The sequence below is a fragment of the Anastrepha obliqua genome, chromosome 4 (assembly GCF_027943255.1).
Source record: "Anastrepha obliqua isolate idAnaObli1 chromosome 4, idAnaObli1_1.0, whole genome shotgun sequence".
NCBI classification, from domain to species: Eukaryota; Metazoa; Arthropoda; class Insecta; order Diptera; family Tephritidae; genus Anastrepha; species Anastrepha obliqua.
In genome coordinates this window covers 27,407,258-27,429,018 of record NC_072895.1, presented here as the reverse complement: position 1 = coordinate 27,429,018, position 21,761 = coordinate 27,407,258, and the positions used below count along the sequence as shown (strand labels likewise).

The window sequence follows — 21,761 nt, the reverse complement described above, 5'->3', positions numbered from 1 at the left end:
TTAGCACTAAAAAGTTTTTTTATCTTTTAATGAACATTTAAAAAGTATAAAAATTTTTTGTACTGGTTAAAATAAATTGAAAAAAATGTTTAACATAGAAATTAGTAGAGCGCTGCAACGCTGGAGTTTCCAACTGGCGTACAAGATACAGCTCGTAATTATTATCTAAAGCAAAAAATTCAAATGGATTTCTAATTATCATGATTCTTTATTCCAGATGAACTAAGAAAACTGAGAGAAACTCCAAAATTTCAACTTTTTGGAGGTTTTAAAGAAAAAAATGCCTTTCTATAAAAAAAAAAAAATTCACTTCAACTTGGTATAAAAATCTTGAAAATTTTTTTTTATCTAATATATTATATTTTGTTAGTTCAAATAGAAAAGAATTTAATACTGAAGGGAGCAAGCCATGATTCATTTCAAAAGGTTCATTAGTTTTTTTTTTTTCATTCATGTACCATAATTCAAAGAAATCATAAAAATGAAAAGTCGAGAAAAGAAGATAAAGTTTGTACTATAGCTGTCCGGTCACAGCGTAACTACCTAACGCTCGCCTACCTTTGGCTTTGTATCTACGGAAATATTGAGAATTAGGCTCTGTAACTTTGTGTGAATATTCTGAAATATATTAGGAATCGCTTAAAACGAAAAAAAAAAATTGATTTTTTTGACCTTATAAACCAGGCTCCCCCGTTAAATAGCTTCACAAAAAACTGACAACCGTCTATCGGCTAAGCGCTTTGTGAACTAGCTGCCGCTTCCGTACAATTTCGGACGATGCTTCCTTCGTTATAGTAGAACTAGTCCCCGTAGTTATTTTGGCGAAAGAAATGCAGAGAGTTGTATAAGGCTATCTGAACATGTCGGTAGAGCAAGTCGTAAAAATATTGTAGAAGAAGAAAGGCGTCGTTCGATCGCCCACTGGCAAGACCGGTGGAGCAGATCAGCGAAAGGTAGATGGACGCATGGGCTAATACCCAGTCTTACGACGTGGTTAGAAAGGAATCATGAGGAAACAAACTTCCACCTAACCCAATTCCTTTCACGGCACGAAGTATTTCGAAAATACCTCCATAGATTCGGCCATGGAAGTTCCCTAAACTGCCAAATCTGCATTGAGAGGGAAGAAGACCTGTGATATATAGGATGATTTTTTAAGAGCTACAGGAAAGTTTTTCAATAAAACACACCTAAAATTCAGAAAAATGCATGAAATTTTTATTTAAATTGATAATACAGTCCATATAGTTTAATGTTTGAAGATTATTTCATGCAAATGTTGACCGCGACTGCGCTTCAAATGGTCCATCCGCTTCGCTTAGTCCAATTTTGGCATACTCTTTCCAATGTTTCGGCCGGTATCTCACATATAAATGCTTTAATGTTGTCTTCCAATGCGTTAATTGAAGCAGGCTTGTCTGAATAGACATGAGCTTTAACATAGCCCCACAAAATATAATCTAAAGGCGTTATATCGCACGATCTAGGTGGCCAATTGGCAGGTCCCGAACGTGAAATAAAATGTTCACCGAACTCGCCTCTCAACAAGTCCCTTGTTATGCGTGCTGTGTGGCATGTGGCACCGTCTTGCTGAAACCACATGTCATGCAAGTCAACCTCTTGCATTTTGGGCAAAAAAAAGTTGGATATCATTTCACGGTAGCGCGGTAGTGAATGGTGAATTCACAGTTACGTTACGATTCGCCGCATCTTTGAAGAAGTACGGTCCAATGATACCTCCAGCCCATAAACCGCACCAAACTGCGACCTTTTCTGGGATACATTGGTAGCTCTTGCAATTCTTCTGGCTGATCTTCACTCCAAAATCGACAATTCTGCTTACCTATTGATACAAAAATGAGCTTCGTCGCTGAACACAATTTTTCGTTAAAAAAGTGGATCTTTGGCCAACTTTCCAAGAGCCCATTCACCGAAAATTCTGCGTTGCGGTAGGTCGTTCGGCTTTAATTCTTGCACCAGCTGTATTTTGAAAGGCTTCACACCTAAATCCTTTCGCAAAATTTTCCACATTGTTGAGTAACAGAGGCCCAATTGCTGCGAACGGCGACGATCCGATAATTGATGGTCATCATTAACACTGGCCGATACAGCTGCGATATTTTCTCCAGTTCGCACGTAAGCGTGTTGGTGATTTGATGTCCAATAATGTAAATTTGGGTCTAAATTTAGTCACAATAGCTGGAATAGCCGCCTCAGTGGGTCGATTAAACTGACCATAAAATGTAAGAAACGCGCGATGAACTTTCTTAACAGAACACGCATTTTTATAATAAAATTCAATGATTTGCAAGCGTTGTTCGTTTGTAAGACGATTCATGGTTAAATTATGAACCAAACTGAAGATGTTTGACAGTGAAACAAAGCACGAAACGTGCGTCAGCTGTTTAAACCAACTGTTTAAAAAGATAATAGCTAAAAAATCACCCGGCGAAAATATTATAGATTTTATGCTAAAATCGAGTAATAACTGGAAACGAAGCTGCGCGCATGCAAAACATATCCAAAATGATCTAAGACACACGGAGCTTCGTAGACGAAATAACTAGCAGCCTATGAGCTAACCAGCCCCGTGAGGTAATTCCTTCTTGGACAGTTCCGCGGGGAGAGTGGTAGATAATGGAGAGGTGTTTAGTACGTAGGTGTAGCTGTGAGACTACAAGTCGTGCATACTGCTTTGCCGGTATAGCAGTACTCATGAGAGTTTCCTCTTCACGGGCGTCATCCCGTGACAAAAAAAAAAATACATAATTAAATGCAAGACAAATGAGCAGAAAACCAAATTGGACCGAACCTCAAATTCTGTGACATAAACCTCGTGAATTTTCCACCTTAAAGCGCTGCATTAGGTGTGTTGTCACCCACATGCCGGGCAAACAAAGGCGTAATTCACCATAAAATCAATGTCAGCCTCCTATTATGCGTTTCGTCATAATGTAGTTACGCCAATTTTGTTCAACCTAAGCACAATTAAAATTCTCACAAACAAAAAAACATAGTAATTTAAAACATTTAAGCTGTAAGTTCGAGGCGACGCCGCTTTTTATGCCATTTTTGAAATACCGTCAGCTTATTAGATGCGGCAAATGAAACTAATAAATAAACATTTGTGCATATGTATGTGTGAGCGAAAGACCTTACAAAAAATGCAAAAACTTCAAATTGCCGAAACAAGCACCCAAGCCTATACATGCATACATACATACACATATATTTGCACAGACAAGCCTCAAGTAGTCACTTGAGAAGCCAATGACTTGACAAGCCAAAAAACACCTCCTCAGATATGCGGATTTACCATTATTTAATAGCATTCAAGCGTCAGAATGCCAGTGCAACGCTATAAATTGAAAGATGTGAGTGTGTGTGTGTGTAAATATATGTGTGTGAAACTAATTGAAGAGCTTCAACTCGCTCAATTGAGTGGGTATTTAGGGGTGCAGCGCCAGTTAATACTTGACTGCGCGAGCAATGACGGCAGCAGCCAAAGCTTCGAAGCTTCTTACCTCTTCATTAATACAATTCAATTGTTGTCTTTTATTTCTTTACCAATTTATTAGTCATATATTGAGCCTACATTCTGATAGATAAGTCGATTTGAGTGCCACTGGTGTTCTTTTAGAGCACGCGCCATAATCAGCCATACTTTTGTGGATGAAGTTATGGTATAATGGGCGAACGGTGAATAAGCGTTATGTGCAAACAATTGTTTCTTTATGCACAAACACAGGCATGCACCTACACACACATATGCTCGCGAGTACGTGCATACAAAAAACTCGACAACGTGTTAAGGCAATCAACAGCGCATTAAAGCCGGACGGATGCCGCGCGACAACCGCAACATACTAACACCGGATATTGCTGAAGAATGTACCTGCACGCCAGAACGTTGTAACGTTTATATATATTTTTCGTGTTTTTTCCACCTCCATATAGTTGGTTGTACGGGCATGCGTACTGGCTTCTTTTTTCGTACGTGTTGCGGTGCCCTTACTGCCATTTTTGCAGCAAGGCGTAGTCACATCTAGGCGTAGCACTGCACTTAAGTAAGAAATTATCGACGCATACACCTTTGCCGTTTACTTGTTTACACACTTCTTTCCATTGCCATACTGTGCTACTCATGATTTAATGCTTTTAGTGTTTTTAATTTGCTTTTAATATTCTCGAGTTCGCTTCTTAAGTCTTTTGTGTCAATTGCTTTGCAACTCCCTTAATCTTTGTTTTGCAAGTTTTCAACACTAAAATCTGGCGAGGTAAAACGACATGGATTACCCCATTTGTAAGAAACCCTCAAGACGCACCCCTAACAAAGGTATACATCGAGTCAATCGGTGATTCGACGATTGGCCAATACCATTTTCTTCACTTCATCAATTTTTTCGTCTGTTGTTGAAGTGCTCGGACATTTTGTCCCACCGATAAACGTTGCTTTGGTTCAAAGTAGCTTCTCCGTATGACACAGGCAACATTCGAAATGCATCCGCGCACCTAATTTCGATTTTCATACAAAATTTCATACAGGTTCTTTGATCCATCTTTTTAAATAGGTAAACATCGAAGACGAGCCGAAACACGTGCAAGCGAAGCCGCTGTCAACTATTAACTGAACATTCAAAATGGCTTTTTGGGTGTTTGGCCGAGCTCCTCCTTCTATTTGTGGTGTGTGCGTCTTGATGTTGTTCCACAAATGGAGGGACCTACAGTTTTAAGCCGACTCCGAACGGCAGATATTTTTATGAGGAGTTTTTTCATGGCAGAAATACACTCGGAGGCTTGCGATTGCCTGCTGAGGGGCGACCGCTATTTGTTGATTTGATTTTTTTGTATCTGGAAATTACTTCCTTAATAGTTTGCTTATGTTCAAAGTATATTAGAAAAATGTTTTTCTTAATTTTGGTGTTTCACCGAGATTCGAACCGACGTTCTCTCGGTGAATTGCGAATGGTAGTCGAGCACCGACCCATTCGGCTAAGGCGGCCGCCAACAGAAAAAATCGCCACAAAAAAATCGAAATTCGAATATACGTAACTGGTATACTTTTGTTAAAATATTTATTCTCATATATTTCTTGTTACATGAAACTGTAAAAATCATAAAATAATCGAAAATTCAGTTACAAAGAAAAACGAAAGCTGCTTCACCAAACTCTTCCTCGATTGCGACTCCCTACTTCTATTCTCCAGCCTTGCCATTTGTCGTTGACACTTTTTGAACACACCTCGTATTAAGCACTACAACCCTTTGTGCCCTTGGCCTGAAAGCAAAAAACCTCACCACTCGACTCTCTCCTAAGTTGCGCCAGTTCGTTCTTCAAATTAAGTACAGAACTTTTTTTTATTTTTAACCTCAAAAATTTAAAATAGCGCCCTTTCCCAAAATGTCACACTTTTCAATAATATAAATTAATTTTAACAGTGCAGGTATACTCAAGTCTAGGAATGTGGTATAAGTGGAATCAGAGGGAAATGGTATGCACATCTTAGAAGGAGCCACGCGCCCTGCACTAGCGAAGAAAATTAGCTGCAAATCGGTATATGTTTCATTTAAATCGCACAAAAGACGGGCTAATTGTTGGTCGTATGAATTTATATAGACATTTTCGCTAGCTGCGATCAAGCTTTGCCAGTGCATAACGGCATTTTTGATAGAACTCCAGCTGTTAAATTTAGCAGAAATAAGCTGCACGTTTCAAGAATGCGTTAAAATTGTTAAAATTTATTATAAAAATCAATACTTTATTCGCCAATTTTTGATTTTTGCTTTTAATATTCAATGTGAATTTAATTTCAACTCTTAATAAATACAACTTTAAATTTAGCAGAAGCTACTCTGTCTTCGGCAGCACCCAAAAAAAACCAACGACCCTATATAATTATTTATTGTTGCCACTTTGCCCTCCTTTCCGAATGTTTTTCCGCGTTTCTTAGCACTTTTTCATACATTTCCTTCCCCTTTTTTGCGCATCAGCACCTTTACTTTTATTATTTATTTCTTTCTTTCTTTTTTCAATGTAATTACCCGCTAAAATTGATAATGCAAGACCACAACCACGTTTCTTTTATCTATGTACGTATGAAAAGGTAGCGGTAATGACGCGAGCAACGGCTACCTCGTCGACGTCGACGTCGACGCTTTGCCTCTTTGTTTGCATTCGATTTTGACGCTGCGCTCTATGAACAACAAGCACTTTTATTATTACTTGTTAATGTACATTGTTGTTGTTGTAAGTCGGCCAATGATAGCACCGCTCGCTATTTGTGCTGCTATTCTACTTGCCAATTGAAAAGAAAAACAACTGTAAATTTACTATGGCAACACACTTTCCCCACCTCTTACGACAACGAACAGAATTCAATAGAACCGTTGGAATCAAAAGTGTGTAAGTAGTGGCTACTAGTTGGAAGTGGTTTTTACGTGTAACACACATACACATACGCATGTACATAGATATGGTAAAAGGTCTGTTACGCGCATACACAAATATTTATATACAAATTCATTGTATTTGTATGTCCACACAAGTTTATTGATTTTAATATGCATGAATTGCGGCAGTTATTTGACTTATCGATTTGCACTACTTAGTCTACATTTTTTACTACAACTTTTTTAATAAAGTTCTCATAGTTATTATTTACTCGTACTCGTACAGTACAGTTGTAATTATCTTGCATGCATGCATTACTCACACTCGTATTGCACTCTTATGCTGGAGACGACGATCTGTTTATCCCATCACATTTGTTTGGTTTTCATACAAAAATTTTCCAATGAAATAAAAAAATGTTAACAAATTTTAGATATCCACAATTCCAAATTTACACTTGTGGATAATTTGGCGCAGACAGCATTCGTAAAACCTGATATTCTCTGCTTCATGCGGAAATATGAAAAAATAAAATTTTATGTTCAAATACAAGCACTAGTGTATAAGGCAAGGGCAAAATATTAAGTTGGCATTCAAATATTTAAGAATTAATTAATCCGCTTTTAAAACAAATAAATATTTGGCACGTATACTTCTGTTAGATGTTAGGCCGAGTTCCTCCTCCAATTTGTGGCGTGCGTTCGCTTTTGGTAAAATTAATTTTATTGACCAAAAATGTCCGTTGTCGTGCAGTGATTTGCGCTAAATGAAAACAAATTAAAAAATTAAGCAAAAAGCAATGAATTTGGGATTATCGAAAAGTCGTGGTTGGGAACTACATTTATTCGCTATGAAGAATTGAACTCAATATTTTTATTTTCACTCCATTTGAACCAAAACTATGAAACGTTAAAAAAAAAACAATAACAATTTTCATCTCAGCAGGCTCAAATTAATTTTGATATGATATATCGCTAATTCACTACATCGGTTCATTAAGAGATTTTGGGCCAGTGGCAAGAACCACACACTATTGCGGTAGAGCGCACCACACAACGCCGGGCTAGACCTCGTCGACTCTTGGACACAGCAATGAGGCAATTGCCGTACAATTCGCAGAACTCTGCGTGATCTTCAGAGAGCCGCACCTGGTTGCTTCATCAAAAAGCTGCAAGTGCAAAAATCATGGAACAAGTGAACTACAGTCGATACCACCAATCGATACTTTTACTTGTTTCTGGTGTCGGACCAAAATATCGAGTACTAAATAAATAGCGGCAAAAAGTATGGTGTATATTTGGATATCGAGTAAAAAAGTTAGATTATAAAACCCGAAAATCTTTATTTTTTTTAATTATTATTATTAAGGGGGCAGATACCTGTAAAATATCGAAAAAAAAAATTTTTTTAGAACGTAAATCTAAGTATTTGTTAAATAGATCGTCAACCGTGAAGAATAAAGTCAATTCTTTGCGTTCGAGCGCTGGAGGAGAGAGGTATAATTACGTTGTATTCAAACTGAACTAAACTAAATTTTTCAAATTCGCGTACACGATAACTCGAAAAGTGATTAACCGATCTCCCTGAAATTTTTCTTTTTTATGATACTACTTTCTATGTGAATTTACAATTCGAAAATTTTTCAAAAAAATAATTTTTTCGAAGCAAAAATAGTAGGAATATTCGGCCCAGAATTATTTAATTTTTTTTTTAAGTATTTTATTCCGCGAATTTTTTTCCATTTTTGGTTTAATTCATATAGAAATTATGACATTAATAAACAAAAAATTTTTGGTTTTTTGTATTCAGGTCACTGACGCCGATGCTACAATGCCCGCCGATTGAGAAGCCCCACTGTGACCTTCCTGGAAGAATTGAGTGTACATCCACCATTTTCCATGATTAAAAAAACAAAAATTTGTATATTATTTTAATGTATAAATAACCTGTATGCCAATTTAAAAAAAAATATATTGACTTCTTCGTTTTAAATAATTTTAATGAGAATTAGGGAAAATATAGCCGTTTACAGGTATCTGTCCCCTTAAACTGATTTTTTTTTTTTTTTTTTTGAATTGAATTTGAATTTTAGAAAGGGAAATGCACAGAATTTTAGTTCCTACATTTAGCATAATATGTTAAGCAAAAAAATTATCCTCACCCACTGAGCTACAAAAAAATGTCTCTAAATATTCATTTGAAGCAAAAAATAAATTCATTATTTTTGCGCAAATGGTTTAAAACTGTTTTATGGTCGATCTTTAGCTCCTGGGCGATGCTACGACTACTGGCATTCCGGTCATCTTCGATTATTTCAGTGATTTTATAGACATTTACGACATTATCGACATTTTCTTTAACTTCAAAAATACCTGAATGGAATTGACGAAACCAAAACTGCTCGTAATTATGTTAGTTGTTGCAATAACGGCACCAAAATTGTAAAATGTACCAAATTTTCTCTTTATTGACTTCCTTGACATTGTTAACACCCTGTAACTCACAACTGAATGGAACAAACGAAGAACAGCAAACGATTTTTTTTAGTGCGAAATGTCAACTTGACAACGAACATAAACTTTAAATTGTTTGACCGATCTTTACGAGATATCGATCACTACACCCATCTAGCGAGAAATAATAGATTTCTTCTTCGACAAATTAATATTAAACAATAACATCTTCCTCACTAACTGAGAGATAAAACAAAAAAACAACAACAACACAATTTGCTTGAATAGATACTTATTAGAAAAGCCTTTCGCAAGGGACAGATTACTTCCCCCTTTTATTACAATTTAAGCAATGCAACTTTTTTGAAGCTTTTTCAAGCAGAAAATATTGGAGGCAACGCAAGTTCCCAACTTTTCAAACTCAATTACACGCAGAAGTTACATACAAGAAAAATAAAAACGTAAAAATAACGACGAATTGAAATTTACATTACCTAATTTCACATGATGTAGTGAATTTATGTTGAATGATAACTTTAGCGTTGCCATATGGCAAATAATATCGACAAGATGCAAAGTGGCGAGGAAATGTGATCTCCCACATCAGTGGTTTCGCCGAAAGAATTCTCAGGATAAAAAAGCGGGACCTGGACTTCCTTTGTAATGAGGAAGGTGGAACGCCACTCTGAAGGAATGCAAAAGTGATTCCAAACGAGGGGCAGTTCTTTAGTCTCCGGGCATACCATTGCTACGACGGCAGCTTTGATGATGCATTAGGCATTATCGTAATAGGAGGGTGAACCCGCAAAAAAAAAAATATGGCAAGTACTATCGATACTAAGTATCAAACGCGTTAAAGGCATCGAGTAAAAAAGCTATTACACTAGCTTCGTGATGGAGGTATCACTAACCAGGGCTTCAGGTAGGCGGGATATGCGGCTGAAGGAAGGGACATTGTTGGGAGCACTGAGGCAAAAATTGCGTTGGGAAATTAAATTTTGTTTTTTAATATTTAAGAAAATGCCGTTTTCATTCGACGGTGAACAACTTTATTTCCGAGTAAAAATATGAATTTATATATTGTAGAGTAAGTCTAATTTTTCGATATAGCAATCTGTGTACAAGGAGCGAGTTTAAAAGAATTAAAACTGAAATCACAATTAATTTTTTTTTATTAAACTTTGTGTTATAAATTTTTTTTTTTATAAAAATTTTTTTATGAAAGTTTATACATATATGTATATATATAATTGGCACGTACACCCTTTTAGGTGTTTGGCCGAGCTCCTCCTCCTGTTTGTGGTGTGCGTCTTGATGTTGTTCCACAAATAGGGGGACCTACAGTTTCAAGTCGCCTCCGAACGGCAGATATTTTTATGAGGAGCTTTATCATGGCAGAAATACACTCGGAGATTTGCCATTGCCTGCCGAGGGGCGACCGCTATTAGAAAAATGTTTTTCTTAATTTTGGTGTTTCACCGAGATTCGAACCAACGTTCTCTGTAAATTCCGAATGGTAGTCACTAGGGCGGGTCGATTTAAAAATCGCTCATTGCTCTGTGAAAATCATGTTCTAGGGATCAAAATAAGAAACTTTGCCGAAGGAACCATACCTCTAAAACGAATTCTGATGACCCTCAATTTGGGTCGAGACCAAATGTATGACCGACCCCCACTAACTTTGGACGGCCGATCCACCAATGCCAGTGGCACACCCCCTGGAACTGCCCTGGGGGGTTCCCCATACAATCATTTCAAAATATCACCATTTTTGGCCTTTACATGAGAAAAGAAACTAAAAAGTTCGAAGTTGGGGGACATCAGAATTCGTTTTAGAGGCATGGTTCCTTCCTCAAAGTTTCTTATTTTGATCCCTAGAATATGATTTTCACAGACCAATGGGCGATTTTTTTGCCTCCCCACAAATCGACCCGGCCTAGTAGTCACGCACCAGCCCATTCGGCTTTTTACAATATAAAAATAATTGTTTTTGTAACATTTCCTGTATCAAAATAACTATCTAATTAATTTTTTTTATACAATTTTTTATAACATTTTTTTTATAAAATATTTTTTATCAAATTTTTTTTATACATTTTTTATAAATTTTTTTTAATAAATTTTTTTTATAAAAATTATCTCTTTATAAAACTGTTTTTTTTGTGTTTTTGTAAAATGTCCAGTATCCTTTGCAGAATGTAATTGTAAGTATGCGGTTCGAAGTCGAGGGTGATATCCAAGTCATGGACGAATAGCCTGTCCATTTGCTCTTTTATCTCCATTTTTCGAATTTTAAATTTTGGATTCAATGCTGAATTTGCAAATTGACTTCAATGCCCAAAATATTTAAACATTCATATTTCCAATCATACGCATTGTAAATTAATGCCAGAAATACGAAGTGGCTTCAACCCATGTAATGCAAAACTCTCACAATCGAATCGCAGAACTAGGGGGCTTGTATTAGTATTCTATTTTAATACATAAATAATCTGTTTTAACAAAATATATTTGCAAATCAAATAACTATTTTTAATTAGTAGAGCAGCTCTGCCTTTTTTAATTGGTCTCAGCAATCGAACTACATTTTCAAAAGGGTTGGTTAGAGTGGTGGTGATTCATCCAGAATCCAACTAGAGCTTCCGCACTATTTTGTTGTTTCAAAAGGGTACTATTTCTAATTTTTTTTTTAATTTCGGCACCAATAGTGTGTATGTAGATCATTCGAAATTTTTCTTACTGCTTGAAGTCTTCCGCTATACGGGAAACCTGTTCACTTGTGAGAAATTTAAAGAAATAGGTGATTCCGCCATTTTGCTTCAGCATGACAAGAGAGCAATTTTTTGTGCTTCAATATGGATTAAATACAACAATTGAAAGTAAGTTCTAGCTTTTTTTACACTCGCGGTACAAATCGTCTAGGGTTATGCTGTTTTTTCGGCCGTTGGAGCGGAAAAAGAATCAGCTACCACCACTCGACTATTATAATGCAATTAAGGATTGTTTCTTCTGCATTTGAAGGATTACGTGGAAAAGACTTTGAATTCACTTGGGATTTTTAATTTGCTTCGATCGCTCCAGTCGTGCTAAGTCACCTTGTATTTGATCTCTCCATCAGAGATTCCACGTTGCGCTTATTTAAAAAAAGACTCAATCCAATCCAAAACAATGAGAAAGGATATAATAGAAATAACGAGGGAATTAATACAAGAAAGCTTTGCAAAATTACGTTGGACATAAAAGTGAAGTGAAAATAAAACCAACAACAAACATATCTCACACAAAACACACAGATTGCACTAAGCAAAATAACAAATCATTAAGCGCTACTGAATAGTAATAACAAAAAAAAAACAATAGAACTGTGGTAATAAATAAATAGATAGCTTTTCAGGCAGAAAAAAGAAGAATACTAAGAAGATGTAAACGAAAGCAAGACAAGATTGTATGTGCATTTGAGTGCACGGGAGAAAAATACAAATGGACTGAAAAAATACTGGACTGGTAATATTTTGCTTTATACGTGACCCAGCTAACGAATGCGCTGGATCTTTATTCGCTGCGACATGTCTATGTCGCCGTAAAGCGCTTACAGCTCATTGTTCATTCGCCTTCGATACTCGTCGTCGTCAACGTGCAAAGGTCCAACTTCCGCATAATCTAAACTATAAGTTAGGTAAAATTTATTTCGTACTAATAAAGTTATGACACCCAACGGACTTTAGGCATAAAACTGTGCTTGCTGAGAACTTTTTTAGTTCCACTAATCTCAGGCCTAGCACTCGGAAATTAACGGGTTCGAAACCTCGGGCGTCACCAAATAATATAAAAATGTTTTTAGTAGCGGTCGCCCCTCGGCAGACAAGACAAAACGCCGGGTGTATTTCTGCCACAGAAAAGCTTGTCATAAAAATCTGTCCGCCATTCGGAGGCGGTCGCCCCTCGGCAGACAAGACAAAACGCCGGGTGTATTTCTGCCACAGAAAAGCCATTCGGAGGCGGCAGAAAACTGTAAGCTCCTCCATTTATAGAAAAACATCACCATAAATAAGAGGAGAAATTCGGCGTAACACCCAATAAAGGGCGTAACCGCCAATTATAATATATACGTATAAGGTGGTGCAAAATTAATCATCCAATTTTACGCGCCACCTTTACGCGCTCAGGGAGTGATAGAAAAAAATTAAAAGTTAAAAACAAAAATTCATTATTAATTTTGCGCCACCTTGTGTAAGTATATTGAAGTTGAAGTAGCTTATTATATTTAAAGAAAAAGATTAACCAAAAAGAGTTAGTGAAGTAAATTATTATATATTAAAAAAAATTATATATTAAAAAAAATTAGTGAAGTAGATTATTAATTATTAAAAACGAAAAACTTAACTAAAAAAATTTAGTGAAGTAGATTATTATTTATTAAAACAAAAAAATTAACTAAATTCCTTTTTAACTAAAAAAATTAACTAACTAAAAGTTAATTAAATTTTTTTTTTTGCTAAAAAAAATTAACTAACTTTTTTTTCCTTTCCAATGTTTCGACCAATCTATACTAAAATAAAGGGTTTTCCAATAAAAGGTGTTATTTTGATATTCAAAGAAAAATGCTATTTTTTAATATAAATGAACGGATGTTTATTTCATTATAAAGAGGAAGGTACGCTGTTAATAGTGGAAAATAAAATTAGGCAAATGACCATCACGACCACGCGTACAGGACATAATCCTTTTCATGAAATTTTCCATAACCGAATTGCAAAGTGGCTGCCCTATGCCCTCGAAAGCCTCACGAATTCCATCTTTGAGTTCTTGAAGGTCGACCCTGGGCTGTTGGCGTAGATCTTCTCTTTCACGTGGCCCCAAAGAAAAAAGTCACAAGGTGTTAAATCACATGATCTCGGTGGCCAATTGTGATCACCTCTTCGAGAGATAACACGGTCCGGAAACGTTTCTCCTAAAAGATCAATGGTTTCATTGCTTGTGTGGCACGTAGCGCCGTATAGTTGAAAATAAACGTTGTCCAGATCATCCATCCATCCAATTCCGACCATAAAAAATCGTCAATCATCTTTCGATAGCGCAATCCGTTCATTCATAACACCTGTTATTGGAAAACCCTTTATATACGTCTGTCATAAATATGTTTCAAGTTAAAGCGTATACAGAAATTGATTTTTCGCCTATTTTTTTTCTTGCCAATTTGTTCAATATGACTTTAATGGGTTTCAGTTGTTTCTTTCGCCATGAACTTTTTGTTAAATTTGTATTTACAGCTGTCAATGATGGCTGAGTGGCATTAAAATCAACGTTTTTTATTTGCCACTAACTTAAGCGCCGCAAATAAATAGGTTGGCTGCCCTAAAAAGCAAGCTAAATTTAATTTAATTGCTTAACCGTAAAACAATGCTTACGCATATAAAATATGAGAAACGATCAATATAAATTAAATATAAGTTTGTGTGTTGTGTATGGATAGTTAATTTCAGACAGTAATAAATGAAATTAATTGCCGATTTGCTATTATTTAACGGACGTATGCATGGGTAATCGAAGCACTAAATGCATTCGTAACAGAAAACTTACAAAAAATAGTAACGTTGAAATAACAGTCAAAGCAAAACAAAAAAATACAAAAATATATTACTTTATGAGGTCAGCCAAAAGTCCTTATATTCAAACATCGATTCATTTGCCGTTCGGAGTTGGCTTAAAACTGTAGGTCCCTCCATTTGTAAAAACCATCAAGACGCGTACCGCAAATAGGGAGAGGAGCACGGCCGAACACCCAAAAAAGGGTAGGGTACATTTTTCTCGGTAGATGGCTGTATCCATTAAAACAAGTTAAAGTTTACGTTCGTTGCCAAGGCGATATTTCACACTAAAAAAAATCGTTGGTTCGATTCAGTTGTGAGTTACAGGGTGTTAACAATATCAAGGAAGTCAATAAAGAGAAAATTCGGCACATTTTACAATTTTGAGTTTTTCTTTGATAAAAACGAAAATGCAAACCAGGCCGCTGAAATTGCGAATGGAGTTTATGGTGCCGTTACTGCAACAACTAACATAATTACGTGCAGTTTTGGTTTCGTCAATTCCATTCAGGTATTTTTGAAGTTAAAGAAAATGTCGATAATGTCGTAAATGTCTATAAAATCACAGAAATAATCGAAGATGACCGGAATGCTAATAGTTGTAGCATCGTCCAGGAGTTAAGGATCGATGCTAAATGTTTTAAAACATTTACGCAAAATTTTTAAACAAAAATAATGATTTCGTTTTCGTCAAACTAATTTATTAATCATCATATTTTGTTTTGGAAAAGCCATTTTATCTAAATAAAAACAAAAAAAAAATTTTTGAGTGGAGGCAGGAAAAGTAGTAGATGTTCATTATTTTCCACGGCCTGCCGAGGGGCGCCTATTATTGGATAAACAATTTCTATAACTTTTATTTATTAAAATATTTAAGTATTCGAAGTCATCGGTAGTAAGTACTACAATACATTTTTTTAATGTTCAGGAAAGTGTATCTGAAAGTATCCGACTTCAGTCGCTCATAGACTATCTTGTGTTTGGCTGATGACTTGATGATTTACAAATTGGCTCAATTACACTCATCTGATCATTTATTGACGTGACACACACACACACACAATTAAAGCGATTCCAAATCAGTAACTTCTTCTAAAATAAGAAAACTGAGTGAAAGATGGCATAAAGTGTACCTCTACTAAAAAGCAATGCACAGTGCGTTACCACAAAAGTTGATGTCAACGCGATCACAACATAAGATTGCTATGATGGCATGCTGCAGTTTCATAATCCCACTCAGCGCATAACAAACAAAAACAACTAAATGCTATAACCAAGTACCTACACAGATACGTGTGTCTGTGTGGCCGTGTAGTGATTCGGGTGTGTAGTGATGCGCCAAACGATGATGACAATGATGAGCTGCAGCATTAGCCGAAGCGCTATGAGCCAACGTATGCTGAAGAATTGCGTGTGCCTTAATTTGATACGTGTGTGCAAGCAGAGCAACATACTATACACGCACACATATGTAAATAGAGCAGAGGTGATAAGGTGAAATGAGTGCGCACCTTGTAAATGCGCGAGTTCAATGACAATGCTAATATTATGCTCTGAGTAAATTTTATATTGCATGCCCGTACAGGTACACACAAATATATATGTATGTAAATATGAGAGTATGAATACTACACTTCATGAATAGATTGAAGCCGCGTCAAGTGAGGTGTTGAATTAGTGCAGGCCCGCAGAAATGCGATTGAATAAATGAAATATTTGAGTTATTTGAATTTTCATGCCACTTTGAATGAATTGAGATATTAAGAAAAGTTCGCATAAATTTAATAAAGCCATTAGCAACCGCTGCTTGCCAGCATTTGATGTGTTAGCAATCTAACTTAAGTACATATGTATATGTATGTGAACTAGGGGTGTGAATTTCGGTCCCGAAAATCTCGAGTTTGCAGGCAAATAATTTTCAAGATTTGTAAATTTTTTCGAAGCATATGAAATGGGAGCTGAAAGAGCAATTGAACTTTTTAGAAAAATATTTTGAACGTTTTTGTTTTTGTTTTTTTTTTGAATATAAAAGTAATGCATTCATATGTATGCATTTAATGTAAAAGATTTCACTAAATTGCTTGATTTTTTATTTTAACATAAAATAATTTGTATTAAAACCACCTACTTTCCGCTATTCTGCCTCAATTGTACGAGATTAAAAAATATATGATGAGCTGGCTAGGCAGAGGACTCTGGAGATAGTTTCACCGCAAAATGAGGGGATTGGGACTGGGCTAGTTCGCAAACGTGTAAAATCGGGAGACCCTTCTGGCCACGGATAGATCGAGAGCGCTCGAATGAACTTCTAAGGCTAACAAAACCGCAGATCTCGAATTTGGTGGGTATCCTTACCGGATATTGTCCGTTAGGTGTCCATGCAGTGAGACTTGAGATTGCTTCACTTGGCGCGAAGATGACGTGAAATCATCTCGGCATCTTCTTCTCAGCTGCCCTGCTCTCATCATGCGAAGATTTAGACATCCGCGCTCTCATTTTTTACTGCACCCGCGGATATTGCGAGTTTAAATTTCACTCACCTGGTGAATTTCTTCAGTAGCTTGAAGTGGTTAATACGAAAGTAATTAGCCACTGTTGCTCGTCATTCTCTAATCCATAGCCCTTCTTCCCTTTTCCACTTGTTTGGTTATTTTCCCTCCCGCGCTATTTTCTTTGGTTATTTTCCTAAAAATTCCGCGTTCGTAAAAATTGAAAAAATGCACATCCCTAATTTATACGCTTTGTACGGCTATCAATTGTCTGCGTGGTATTATGGATTTATGTGTTTTCATGCATTTATGCATAGTTTAATTTTTGCATTTATTGGAATGCTAATACGAACGAGGCGACCGATTGCAATAACTCATGTATGAGTGGCCTACGATGCCAGGCAGACAGTCAGTCAGGCGATTATGCGATTATGCGGCTTTGTGACTGCGCCTGTAACGGTACCTATACATCGAATTACACCACAATAAATGGGTGGTATTAATGTGTGATTTTGAATCATTTTCATTTCACTTCGTTTTATTCCACTTACGGGTTTATTGTTGTGATTTAAATTTGAATAATGCCTTCGCCTAGCGATGTAATAATAAAGCATGAAAAAGCTCCTTTATAAAATTAGTATATCAAAGCAGTGTAAGCTATATATGATGAATTGCGTGAAATATGAAATGTGAGTTACACGAGGGCCGCTATTTACATTGTGAGACTTGGTAACGCTGTTTGATGCTAGTTAACATTTTAGCTGGAAAGTATACAGTTGTGACGATATCTGATACAGAGCCATGTGTTATTTGCGCGTGAATTGTGTTGTTCGAAGTTGCAATAAAAAAAATGAAATAAAAAAAAATATTAGCTCTTTAAAAGTTTCGCGCAATGTTTTGTTTCGATGTGCATTATGAAGGCGAGAGTGCAGCAATAAGCTTACTTGCACCTTTGGCGAAAAAGTGGCAAACTTTGTCACTGTAAAATCCTCGTAAAGGGTGATCAGATAAGAGGTACTTCTTCCCAGAGGGTTTTTTTGACAGATCACGCGTGACTACTGTCAAACTAAGTATTCAGTTTTCAGTATTCATTGACATTTTATCATGGAAAGACTTACGCATCAACAAATCGCCTTACAAATTTTATTACGAAAATCGACGCTCTTTGAAAAGTGTTCATCGCGCATTTCACCCGAATTTTGTTCAGCGATGAGGCCCATGTTTGGCTTATACGTCAAAAGGCAAAAATTGCCAAATTCGGGCTGAGGAGCAACCCAAAGCCATTCAACAACAGCCATTACATCCATTGAAAGCTACCGTTTGGTGCGGCCTATGGGCTGAAGGAAACGACGGCCCTTCTTTCTTCAAAGACGAGGCTGACGCCAATGAATGGCGAAGGCTATCGCACCATACTAAACGACTTTTTGATGTCGGAAATTGAAGCCTGTGATCTTCACAACATTTGGTTCCAATAAGACGACGCTACTTGCAAAAAAAGCAAAATAGATTAACGACGCAAGACTGAGTCTTGTCGAGGTCCTATGCTCCCGAGTGGAATGAACAAAAAAAACTTGCGATACAGCCCGTAAAACAATGCATTTACTGCGTCGTCGTTTTGGTGTGCAATTTATCTCTCCTCACGGACCAGTGGATCGGTCACCAAGATCGTGTGATATCACTATCTTTGGACACTTTTTGTGGGGATATGTAAAGTCTAAATGCTTTGTGGATAAATCAGCTTCGATTGAGGCAATGGAAGCCAACATTACTAAAGTTATTCACGAGATACCAACCGACCGATCGAGGTCCTCCAGTGAGTCATTAAAAATTGGTGTTTACAGACGGCCGAATTACGGCGCAGTTGCGGCCAACATTTGAAAGGGATTATCTTTAAAAAATAAATCTCTCAAATGGTTCTACACAAAAATAATAAAAATTGCCCAATCAATTTAAATTTTCGTTGTTTTATTTCAATTTAAAATCTGATACCTCTAAATTGATCACCCTTTATATATATGTTGGCGCTTTTGTTGTTTGTTTGGTCGAGCTCCTCCTCCTATTTATGGCGCACGTTCTTCCACCAGTGAACAAACCTACAGTTTTAGGCCGTCTCCGAACGGCAGACGGTTCTTTATGACGTTTTTTTTTTTTCAAACCAAAAATACACTTGAGGGCTTGCCGCTATTAGAAAAAACTTTTTCTATCATTTGGAGTTTCATGCGCTTAGCGGATTTCGAACTCGGACACTACTGAATCTTAGTCATAAACCGACACATTCGGCTAAGGCGGCCGCCTTTAATAGTTACAAAAATAAAAGTGCAGCGGCGAGAATGAATGTAATTTCCAAGGCGAATCTATTAAAGGTGGAGCTAGTAAATCACCTGATTTGTTGTTTTTTTTTTCTTTCGCCGTGTCCATGTGGCTGCCAGCTCAGAATGAAACAAGGCGCATTCGTTCTTTGTTATCGACTTTGCCAATACTTTGTTTTGACAGTCAAACGTATAGAATATTGTTGTTGGTCTAGTGCCACCACCTTCAATGAATGCGCCTTAGTAATTTCTAAAAGGAAGCGGACAAGGAGATGGAGAAGGAGATCCAAGATGGTGGGATTCGAACAATTTTAATAATTTAAATTAGAACTGTCTAGGGAAAGAGAATAGAAGAATGAAATGAATGACAAATAAATAAATTTTGTTTATCGCGAATTGATAACGCAGCAACAAAGACTTTCAGTCATTCAATTATTCCGTTTTACTGGAATTTCTAAATTAAAGGCCAAAGGAAGAGAGGAAATCAACTACTCTAATCATACCAACTTCTTCAAATACGCCTTGGAGTCGGATAACGATTTTTTGGATGAATTTTTAGTAAAAATATTTTGAAAAAAAAAAAACAAATTTTGTTAGGCAACCATTTTAGGAAAACGTTTTTTTATCAAAAAAAATTGTGACAAAATCGAAATTTTATTAGACAACAATTTTTTGGAAGAATTCGAGACATATTCCTTAATCCTCCGTTGGGTACCCGGGTCTGGCCAGAGTGGCTTTTTCATTTCTAACATATTTCTGAATTCAATTTCATATATTTTCATTATAGCTAACGACTTGAGCTCTCAGGTAGCTTCCTAAAATTAAATTTTCTATCAATTTATGGATCGAATATTTTAAAAGGGATACTCAAACAGGACAAAAAAAGAGCAGATTCGGGTGCTCAACCAAAAGTTTTGAAAGAGGTGGCCAAGGGAAGGCTAAAGGTGGCCCAACAACAATGTTTTGTGTATTGAAATCTCAAGACAAAAGAAAAAGGAAAAGAAAAGCACGAACTACTTTGCACAACCGACATGGAACGACTTTACATCATTTCATTTTATACTGACATCCAGATGGACACGGCGAATAAAAAAAGCAAATCAAATCAAAATAGATGAATTTTTAGTAAAAAAAATTAGTTACTTCAAATTTTATTAGACAATTTTCTTTCAATGCCTTTACTGGACTTCTAGACTGCACAACATTAATAGATTCGCCTTGGGTGAATTTTTAGTAAAAAAAATTAGTTTCATAAAATTTTATTGGAATATTTTCTTGAAATTTTCTCAATGACTTTACAGGACTCCTGGACTGGACAACTTTAATAGATTCGCTTTGGGTGAATTTTTAGAAAAAAATTTTATTGGACAATTTTCATTAATTTTTTTTCATTGCCTTTACTGGACTTCTCTTCTTATATATGTACTTTCAAGGTTTTGTCAGGAGCAGAGTCACGGAACTATGCGCATTTCATGCTTTTGTTTTATTTCTATTTTCATAACTAATCTCACAATCTAAATAGTCACCCAGGCATCTGTGTATATTTGTATGGTATTTATATGTATTTATGTACGTGTATGAATGTATGTATGAATGAGTTTATGTGCAAATACGTTTGTGTACAGTTGTCTGAAGAAATGAATTAATGAAATAAGTTTATGTGGAGAAAAAGTTACAAATTACCTTTCACTTTCGTTGTGCGTTATGGTTGCCGCAATGTGTCGTTGTGATATGTTCGCTGTTATTGCCTTCGTTATATGTCACTGATGGTGTTGAGTGAACGCATTCCATACGCGCACACACTCACACACACAAGCACAGATATACACAATCGAATTGCCGCTCAGTGTTTACATTAATGTAGTGTTCACAGGAAGGCACGACAGCTACTTCGCGTTGCACTGAGTTGTAGGATGTGGCGTCAACTAATGTTCGTAGGTTTTGCGACTGTGTCTGCAAGACCTATCAGGGAATGGCGTAATGTAGCAGAAAAATGTCGTTGTCGTTTTTGTTGTTAGTACAATAATTACGACTTTACGGCAATTAATTTTTTATTGCTTTCCTGTTGTTGCTGTTGCTGGTACTAAATTGTAGTGTTTTGCTCGTACTATTCTTTTATTAGGATTTATACTCGTGATCTCATTATCGTTTTGCACATTTCATATTCGTTATTCCAACAAATTCTCTAAGTATGCAGGTATTTATTGTAGTTTTTACGAGTTTTTATATAATTTGTTGTTGCAGTTTTTGTTCAATCGCTAATTATTGAAACTAGTTTTAGATGCAATTTTTGTTTTACGAAAATTTCAAATGTTTAAATATTTCTGTAATTTTTTCCTCTATATATTTTTGTATTTTTTAATTCACAATATTAAAGAGGCAAAAAAAGCAGGGCTATTAGATATGGAATTAGTTGAAAATGAAGAGAAATTTCAATCCGAGAATAATTTCGGGTTAACTTTGCTTCCCCTTTAGGCACGTATACTAATGTCCAGTACATATTTTTAGCTTGGAAGACCGAAACATAGCAT

At 36.2% G+C, this 21,761-nt stretch overlaps 1 protein-coding gene across 1 annotated transcript in view; it reads right to left on the bottom strand.

The window, feature by feature from the left end:
• Positions 1-21,475, bottom strand: part of LOC129246227 (uncharacterized) — a 47,194-nt gene extending 25,719 nt beyond the window's left edge. The window contains exon 1 of the mRNA XM_054884873.1: positions 20,914-21,475. The gene's annotated coding sequence lies outside the window, so the exon portion shown is untranslated. The remainder of the gene's footprint in view (positions 1-20,913) is intronic.
• Between the last annotated feature and the right edge of the window lie 286 nt (positions 21,476-21,761).